Source organism: Triticum urartu, chromosome 6, assembly GCF_003073215.2.
Source record: "Triticum urartu cultivar G1812 chromosome 6, Tu2.1, whole genome shotgun sequence".
Taxonomy (NCBI): Eukaryota; Viridiplantae; Streptophyta; class Magnoliopsida; order Poales; family Poaceae; genus Triticum; species Triticum urartu.
In genome coordinates, this window is record NC_053027.1 from 246,570,383 (window position 1) to 246,579,783 (window position 9,401).

A 9,401-nucleotide genomic window follows, 5' to 3' on the forward strand; every position below is an offset into this window, starting at 1 on the left:
TCATTCTTATACGGTGGGTCACGCCATCACCAAAAGTTGAAAATCTTCAATTTGAGTTTTTCCTCAGCTTTGAAATTCCTCAGTTGTTTTTCAACTTGCATTGTCTTCACCATTTCCGTCGTTTTTATTTATTGGCTATATATATATATATATAAGTTTATGTCCTCTACAACAATCACTTATTGCTATTTCTTCAAGTTGCTTGTTCTTCTAAGTGAATGTGATCGGACCCTTTCCCCCTCTATGCTAAACTCAACCTAGTCTATTCACAAATTCTTCAAGTGCATTCTAGTTGAAACTCGTTCCAAATCTTCACTTTGTCCTTGTCAGCTGAAGAAATTGCGAACGGAACTTTAAACTTATCTTATCTGAATGTGCCTCTCAAACCGTTACACATTCCACGATAATACTTATCCTATTCACCCACGATCGCACAAGATCGTCACCTCTCAGTACGTCGGTGACACATGTCAAGCGAATGAGAAGGGTCAGGGGCACGATCGTCCTATTTCCTCGGGCGAGCAGTTTTTCACTTTGGCTATAAATACCCCTCTCCCTTCCTCACTTCACTTTTACTCTGCTCGACCTCACTCCCTCGCTCGAGATCTCAAACCCTAGCGCCGCCGCTACTTCCATCATCGTCGGTGAGGAAGAGCTTCACTGCCTCAACCTCGTCGCCGCCGTACTCACGCAGGACGCGGATTTCTTCACTCCTCCGCCGCCGTAGTTGTCTTCCTCGGCCAAGTTAGGGTGTGGAAGATCTGAACCGACGAGCTTGAAATCTACACTTCCCAGTTCGTCGTGTTCTTCATGCAGAGTAATTAAAAGTTACTTTTACTACCCTTGTTGATTCGGATGTTTTCTTCAAATCCTCAAAAGGTGTTTTTTCTTCAAATCATCACACACTGGACACCTCACATATCATCTGTTGTTGATCTGTTTTTCTAAGCAACATTTTTCTTCAAGATTCCTCAATTGTGTGGATTTTCAAATCTGTACAACTCTCGAACCTAAGTCAAAGAACGCTTAGTGAAATTATTCAAGACTCAACTGGTCAAATTCCTCAAACTTTTTCTTATTTCAAAAACCTTCTGAGAACGTATATGACCTCTCCAAATTCCTCGCACCTATATTCTGTTCACAGGTACACATGTCCGCTGCTGAATCATTAGGTTCTCATCAACTTAACTCATTTGCAGCGTTCCTCGAAGAAAAGTTGCATACCTCTTCAGAGAACTCAATCGTTCAAAACCCTCAGCTGAAGAAAATGGCAGATGGCAAGAAGCCACAGAAGGAAGGAAAGAGGCCTAAGGTCAACACTGCGTTTGAAATCCCTGAGGATATCTACAAGGATTATTGCACTCCTGATGAGGCCACCCATGGAAAGGAAACTAAGAATGAGCGATATACCCCGAGGTATGACCCGGCCGGGCTTGGCATTTTCATCGGTAACCCACCGGAGTGGCGACTCACGATCTTGGCGACTCACGGATGGCCCTAACAGCGGGTCAGATAGAAGACTAGGCCCAAGGCCCAGAAGGCCGGCTCATGTTATGGTGGGCTAGTTTACGAGGAAAGGCATAAGGAGTTTTCCCTTAAGGTGGCAGACTAGGATTCCACTTGTAATAGACTAATCCTAATCCTACTAGAACTAGTCATGTAACCCGCCCCTTCAACATATACTAGCAAAAATGCCCGTGCGTTGCAACAGGAGAATACAAAGTGCGAGAATCAGGCTAGTGGGATAGATATTTTATCGGTGCAATACTTATCATTAGTTTTTCCCATTAAATCACTCTTCTTTCTTAATTACAACATACCATGAATAATATTTGCTCTCCTCCGTAGCTCAGAAATAAATGGTTCAAAAAGCTTTAGCGATTTAGTTCGGGAAATCAGCCAAAAAAGTTAAAAGTACTCCCTCTGTTTCCTTACGTTTTGGTGGTTCAAATTAAACTACCAAAACGTCATATATTTACGAATGGAGGGAGTACTTCTGAAATTATGTATAGAAAAAAAATTGCACCCTTTTTAACATGTTTGTTACCACAAATTATTTTACAAAGTAAGGTTATACAAACAACAATATATGTCCGGCCTTTTCTCAATGCACGACAGAGCCTTTTCTCAACACACGGCAGAGTAGAGGCCATGTACACATTGTTAAAGAATGAGAATATCAGTCTTATGTATGGCTGGATGGATTGTACCTGCAAAAATTCCCTACAAATAAACATATCTTCTTTGCTGAATGTAGCTTCACCAATCAAACCTGAAGAATCCCAGAAAAAATCAATCATAGACTTCACATGGAATCAAACTTCATATGAAGATGAATTGTTGCCTAAAACTGCTAGAAAAAACATGTTCAACTGAATTGTTTTCGGCACTGGATCAACTCATAATCTTACTTATACATTAAAATGTATGATGATTATAAACCGAGATACTTTTTTAGAGCGGGTAAAAAAGAATGTACAGGGACTGCCAGTAGCATAATTGATGGTTACATGAAACATCTAAAATTTTAAGAATCAAACATGATCTAAGGAAGTGACACACATCTGCAAGTATCTAATAATAAAATCCATATGAAAGATAACCTCCATTGATTGAAAAATTGCGAGTTCCACTCCTTTGCTTCAATAGCAACGGCCACTTAGTCCAGCACATCCCCTTTGTCCTAGATCAGTAGAAAGCAAAAATGGATACACATCTATACATGCCTACTCCTATCATAGTTTATACATAGCAACAAATTGAGATTACATATGGCTACATAATAAGATTCCTTTGCATCATCGGTGTTCTTACTTTGAAATATGGTAGCAGCAAATTGAAAGATTCTAATGTGTTAGTTTTGGCACAACGGGCTTCGGCCTCCTTGACATCCAGCTGCCTATTGGCAAGCAATTTTTGAATCATCTCTGGTACACACCATGCGCATAGTTAGCGTGATTATAGCATTGTAGGCAACAAAAAGGAATCCATATGTAATCTGAATCTTCACTGAACTTTTTAAGTTTGACCGTCCAGGACCTCGGTCACACAAAATTTGACAGCTCAAACTTTTACCTTTACCAGTCTTCCATCATCCATGGCAAATCCATGGCATACTTGGCTTCACATTGAGATGGTTCATCACCTTCATCTCACACGACTTGTCACACTGCATATCCACAAACCAATCCAGTTAATGTTTGATGACTGAAAAAAATTTAGAGTAAATCGACAGATGCATGAATAAATCAATCGTTGCGTTGCAACGGGAGAAAAAAAAACATCACAAACACGCCACCAAGCTCTAGCACCTTCGCCTACAACATGGCAATCAAGCATACTCGACGCCCATGCAATGGGCCCCACTATGATCTTGCACCCTTGCGGCTCAACCGGCGACATCGTCGGCGGGTCAAGGCAGCGGCAGAGCAGGCGCGACACAGATGCCATGAGCTGCTCGGCCACCTTTCCTCAAAATACAACACAACAACAAAGGAAACTTGGCTAGAGATCGCACTTGAACACTTAGCTGCAATAGAGATGATTAAAACTTTCAAGAATACAAATTTGGCTGACCGTTACAGTGGGAGATGCAGTGTATATGACGGCGAAAACGGGCAAGGAAAAAAATAGGAAATGATTAAATGTGTTTTTACCTTCTGACAACATCCTTTTGCCCTGCATCACATACAGTAATGATGTCACAAGCATGCTCTTGACGAGAACGATTCACATGTGCTAGCGACCAGCAGAGGATGGAGAAAAGAAGGGCAGAAGAGGGAGGCTTGTATCTGTCAAGACACCAGCATATAATTCAAGCTTTGTCAAGATACCAATAAGAGTAAAATCACTCAAAGCTAATACGCAACCTTATAGCAATATACTACACTGCGTATATCCACTATCATCTGATCCAGCCGTTCAGGTGAAGTGAGTGCCAGTAGAACAATGACCTCCAGACCACAAGAGTTCCAAAGCACCATTAATCAGAACATGTACAAAGAACCAAAGGAGTAATCAACAGCCAAAAAAGGCTAAACTATGAACCTTAGAATCAGGTCATGGTGTTCAAGGGGAAACTCCTCCACACCCTTCTGGTAGGAGTTGAGCATGATCGCGGACTCATCGGGGTCGTCGAAGTTGCAGAACCTGCTGCTGCTGCTCGACGTCGAGCTGCTGTCCCTTGCGAAGTATTATTCTGAACACGCTGCGGAACGCCCATCTGAATTTCCACGACGGCACCAAACTAAATGTAAGTAATATTGTTGTAGGAAATACAGGAGTACTCCAAGAGTGTTCTGTTCATCTGATGGATTGTGTGTGTGCCAAAAGCCATGCCAAGCTGCACATTTAGTATGCATAGGACCCTAATTTCTATGCCACCGGGACACAAAGACTGCAAGCTGCATATAAAAGAAATTACATTGTCCTGTCCTGAGATTGGAGTCAAGATCTGGATCAAATTACATTGTCAGTTTTTTCTATAACTGAAGCTAGATTAAGTACACTGCCTGCTACCGCGGGCTATAAAGAAAATTGCCCAATGTCATATATCATACGAAGATTAGTTCAACAATGTAGGACCGACCCAATGTTGGTGTATCATAGGAATCATGTGGTGCCTTGGGGCTCATGCAGGGGTGTGAGAGTTGATCCTTCAGCAAAACAGAGAAGATGGCCATAGGAAGAGAACAGTTGGCAAATTCCACCTCCTTTCCTGAACCCGATGGCTACATGGAAGGTAATTTCCTTTTCTAGCAGCTAGTTATACAGCTGTACTGAAACCATTTGAATTGGCTTCCGTGTAAGTTTAACATGTTACTTGAACAACAAAGATTAAAATAGCCTATTTTTTAAGGTTCTTAAGAAGGTTGAACAGCAACGATGCAACATAAACCCAACTATTTCATGAGCACAGTTAGTCTATGTAAGTTAAGCCACACATCCTGATACATTAATAGGTAGTGGAAACAGGCAAAAGTGTCCAAAGTTGTTGTCTACTTCGAGCTACTTGCTACCCACCATCGATTGATGAATAAATCATTTTATTACCGCGTGCAAGATGGTTCAGGTGTTTCATAATCTTTGCTTGCAACATAGAAGATGCTCCTGGTCCAGGCCGGTGATCGGGGCAGAGGCGGATGGAGTCAACCCATGGACATGGGCTGGGGAGGCCAATCAGCCGGCCGAAGGCTCCCATGAACATCCTGGCTGCACAAGAACACAGATATACAGACGTCAATCTATAGAACCTCAGATTAAAATCTGTACAAAAGAACAACCAAAATTGCACAAACATCACACACCAAGTTTGGAGACACGCTGCACAGGAATTTGGGCTCAAGCGTCGAAACCAAACTTTAATATTGCAACTCAAGAAAAGGGAAACTGTGAGCAGATAAAGGAGCATGTACCAGCTCTTCCAATGGATGGGAACTTACTAAGAGATCGGGAAAAGGTGAGATGTCTGAAGAAATTAAGTATGCCGATGATGCATCCGGAGCCCCTAATTAGGTGAGGTTAGTTACAGACCTCCACTCCAATTTTACCTAGCGCCGCTCGTCCGCAGCCACCGGGCGCGGATCCCCCTAGAATTCATTTTTTGCTTTTTGTGCGGTGTGTACTGTCAAACTAACTAACATATGCGTTCAGTAGTGATTAGAAGGTACTTTCAGTCAGTTAGATGGATAAAGATCAAGCTTGGCACAATAAAAATTGAGAGTAGAACTGAATATGCATGTTATCCTTCATTAATCATTCATATGGTCGTTAGATCATCAATCCACCAGTACATGAGTCAGGAAAGAAATCTTCCCTTTTCACAACAAAGATAGCACACTACCCACTTCCTTATTTGTACAATATACTGTAAGTAGTAGTACAAAGCCTGTACCCCTTCATGAATCACTCACACTCTCTCACTCACTTTGTATTGTCCTCATTCTCTCTTCTCTGTACCATTCCCTTGACTGATACATAGCAGCACTAACTGAATTTTGTCGCTGGATCACACAACGTATCACACATTCAAACTGTCCATGTAAGATTTGGCATACAAGATCATCAAGAAGAGCCTCCCTCAATTGCATATACAGGCACAAAAAAGAAGTGGAATTCAGAAATCAATCAAGTAGATGTTGTACCTGAACCTCCTGTAGGATTTGGGGGAGGTTGTCAGCGAGCCAGGCATCCAAGTCCTCATGCGACGATGGTGCGTCGACGGAGAGGATGCACAGGATCTCGACGGGAGCCATGGTGGAGGTCATGGCGGGTTGGGCGGCGCCGGATCGGGTCGAGGAGGTGGAGGGCGCGCGGATCCTGGAGGGAGGCGCCGGATCTGGCCGGTGAAGGTCCCGTGGCGGCGTTCGAACCTCCAAGGAGAGCTCGAGGACTGGGCATCCATGGCGCTGGCACTGAGCTCCTGGAGAGAAGGAGAGACAAGGAGATTAGAGAGAGAGAGATAGAGGAAAGAGAGAAGGCAGGGGAGCGGCGGCGTGACCTGGGTGGTCGCCGGCGGCGGCGCCGGTCGCCGGACGACGCGCGAGGGAGGCCGAGGAGCTGGCGACGCGCGAGGGAGGCCAGGGAGGAAGCGCACGGGAGGAGGAGCTTGGGGTCGAGCGCTCTGCGGGCGCTGGTCGTGGCGGCGGCAGCACTCGGGCCTGGGCGGGCCGGATCTGGGCTCGAAACGTTTTTTCTCACTTAAAAAAGGATCGCGGGTTGAATACCGAAAATTACAGGGAAGTTTCTGTAAAATTGGTGACGACGTACGCCAGAAGCGATAGCCAGTTTATTATAGTATATAGGTAAAGATAAGAAGGGGCAGGGCTCCCCAAAGAAGGACAAGCAAAAAGAAACAAGAGCCGATTTACGGGCGACTCCCTCATGAACATAATGAGATCTAGCCACAGACAGCATGTAGGGTTATTACCGGATGATGTTTCCCGGGGCCCGAAGCTGTCTAAATCCTTGTCTTGTGTTGCGTCTCTCGATTCCACGCAACCCCTCTCAAGCTACTACAAAGATGCGTTGGCCTCACGACTAAGTCCTCACACTAGGACATCTGCCATGACAATTCCATGATAGTTGGCGCCCATCGTGGGGACTGCGCACGGTGATGATGAGTTTTTGGAGGAATCTCTATAGGGATCGAGAAGCTTGTGATGTGCTGGATGAAAAAGAGCCGGCGCAGAAGGATACAGATCGTCTTTGTGGTAAGAAGTCGGAGCAACATACAAGATTGAGATTAAAGAAATTAGGGTTTGCATTCTGTACGCCGCCGCCGACGCAAGACAATCTGTCCAAACCGACGAGAGATTGGATTTGCCGAGTCCTGCAAGCTGTCAAGTCACAGTTTCCATCGAAAACGGATAAAAGGTTTCCGCTGTCCAATCCGCCAAGTCGCTGCGGCTGGATTACAGTTTCAAGTCCCAAGGATGTTTAGTACTGGTAGTTCACGTGGATACAAATATAAATTAAGTGGAGATTAAAACGAGAACCAGTACTGCTATGAGTACCGGCCAATTACATGCGGAGATCGACTAAGGACTGGCAGGCAATAATTAAATAGAATATATGTCTCCATTCTGGGGAGAGCTGCGACCGGAGAAATTATAAAGTCTAGAAGCTAATCCAAAAGATAAAAGACGTTCTCATTGACCATCGTACTAATGCTTGATGAGCACAAGGATCAAAGCTGCATTATTTAAAAGAGCACTACCATGTTCAAATCGGTGTTCTACTTCCTACGGGTAGGCAATGGTCATGCCAGGCGCTTGGATAAAAAAAGAAGGGGAGTCTACGGTCCAAAGGAAAACACAGACGGGGACTCGTCCAACCAACCACGACCTGGACTCTGCATAGCTGCTAACACAGCACGGCTTCTGCTGTACTTCTGCTAAGCTTCGATGGTCCGACCTGCGCTTCGTTTGACCTGTGAGCCACCCCAGCCGTTGAGTGGCTGCACTTGCTGCTGTTGCCACCGCAATGATCAACGGCCGCCGCCGCCTTAACATGCAGCCGGCTTACGCTGTCTCCGTAGGCGGGCTGACTCGCCATGTCTCTGTTTAGAGCCCCTTGCTGCGCAATGAACCGCTTCTACTACGGCCAGCGTTGAGTCGCCGCCGCCGAGTCGCCCCGGCCCGGCGCTGCTTCTGAGCCGTCTCACTCATTTTAGCCGGCCGGTCACCTGACCCGCCTCCGTTGTCCACACAAGCTCACCGCTGCAGCATCAAGCTGGACTCACTTTTGTTGTGAGCCGCCTGCCATCTCACTTCGAGTCACCGCCCACGGCCACCATCACGGTGCTCGCTTCGTCCCTGCTATCCACTGCAGCAACCCGCCGCTGCCGTCCGAAGCCGCGCCGTCTGCGTGCCTCTGCTGCACCTTGCTGCTGCCTTTGTCGCGTAACTGCAGCCCTGCCAAGTCGTTGTTGCAAGTCTCGTTTGGTCTGGGACGCAAAGTTAAAAAAAGGACGCATCTAGGTAGCGCCTGGGCGCCTGGGAAGGTTACTGAGCGGCTGACCAAAAAGGTAACACTTGGTCCCCTCCACTGACAAAAAAGGAAGGTCAGCAATTCCCCTCCCCCGCGCAAAAAAGGAGCTACCAACCGCCGCCCCGCGCGCGACAGCTGGCCCTGGGGATCACGTGCACCCGTCCTTCCGTCCCTCCCCACCCCACACCATCTGCTTCTCCCCCACGAAAGGAGAAGAAATCCCTAAGGGGAAAAGCTCCATCGGCAGAAAAAGCCATGGCGGCTCCAAAAAATTAAGAAGAGAGGGAGAGAGGGGAGAACAAAGGAACCATCAAAAGCTGTAAGAAAAGGAGGAGACAAAGATTGAAGAACTTACCAGGAGGATAGAAAAACCAGGTGAGACATCTGCCTCCTTCTGATTTGCTTCTTCTTCCAATTCCTCTTCACATGAACTGGCTAATTGCCCCTTTTAGCTGGTTACCTTGAACGAGCAATTCATGGAGAGAGTTGGGGAAGACTGGACAACACAAGGATTTGCGTGGGGGGTGTTTGCACAGAATATGTGCAAATCAGTATGCTAATTGGTGCAACTAAACAAATTACAGAAGCCAACTGTATCCACATTGTGTGCATTAAAAACTGGACTAAAAAACAAGAAAATTTGGTTGGGGGGGAGTTGCACCAGATTAGGTGCAACTTTATGTTGCTTTCGTGCAACTATCTCAATTGCAGCACCAGCACCTGTAGCCATAAAACATGTGCAAAAAAGTGTGCACACAAACATTTACTAATACATATCCATACATAAAAAGTTCTTCAAAAGCAAATAGTTCTGAGTTCAAACACTCCAATAAGAAAAACACAAATGAGGAAAACAAAAACTGTTCTGGTCAATAGCTATACAAATATCCTTCAAATATAATTGCCAAACT

The 9,401-nt window shown here is 45.5% G+C and overlaps 1 long non-coding RNA gene across 4 annotated transcripts; it reads right to left on the reverse strand.

The window, feature by feature from the left end:
• Nucleotides 1-2,009: 2,009 nt before the first annotated feature.
• LOC125512914 lies at nt 2,010-6,667 on the reverse strand. Of its 4 annotated transcripts, none has more exons than XR_007285601.1 (8): nt 6,144-6,667; nt 5,053-5,211; nt 4,048-4,222; nt 3,870-3,953; nt 3,657-3,791; nt 3,076-3,169; nt 2,604-2,927; nt 2,010-2,272 (listed from the first exon to the last, which is right to left on the reverse strand). It is a non-coding gene; the product is annotated as an uncharacterized LOC125512914 (long non-coding RNA). The 4 variants fall into 4 exon arrangements; XR_007285602.1 differs by lacking the exon at nt 2,010-2,272 and having other exon boundaries at nt 2,576-2,927; nt 6,144-6,421; nt 6,500-6,667; XR_007285603.1 differs by lacking the exon at nt 2,010-2,272 and adding an exon at nt 3,312-3,529 and having other exon boundaries at nt 2,576-2,927.
• Nucleotides 6,668-9,401: the final 2,734 nt, after the last annotated feature.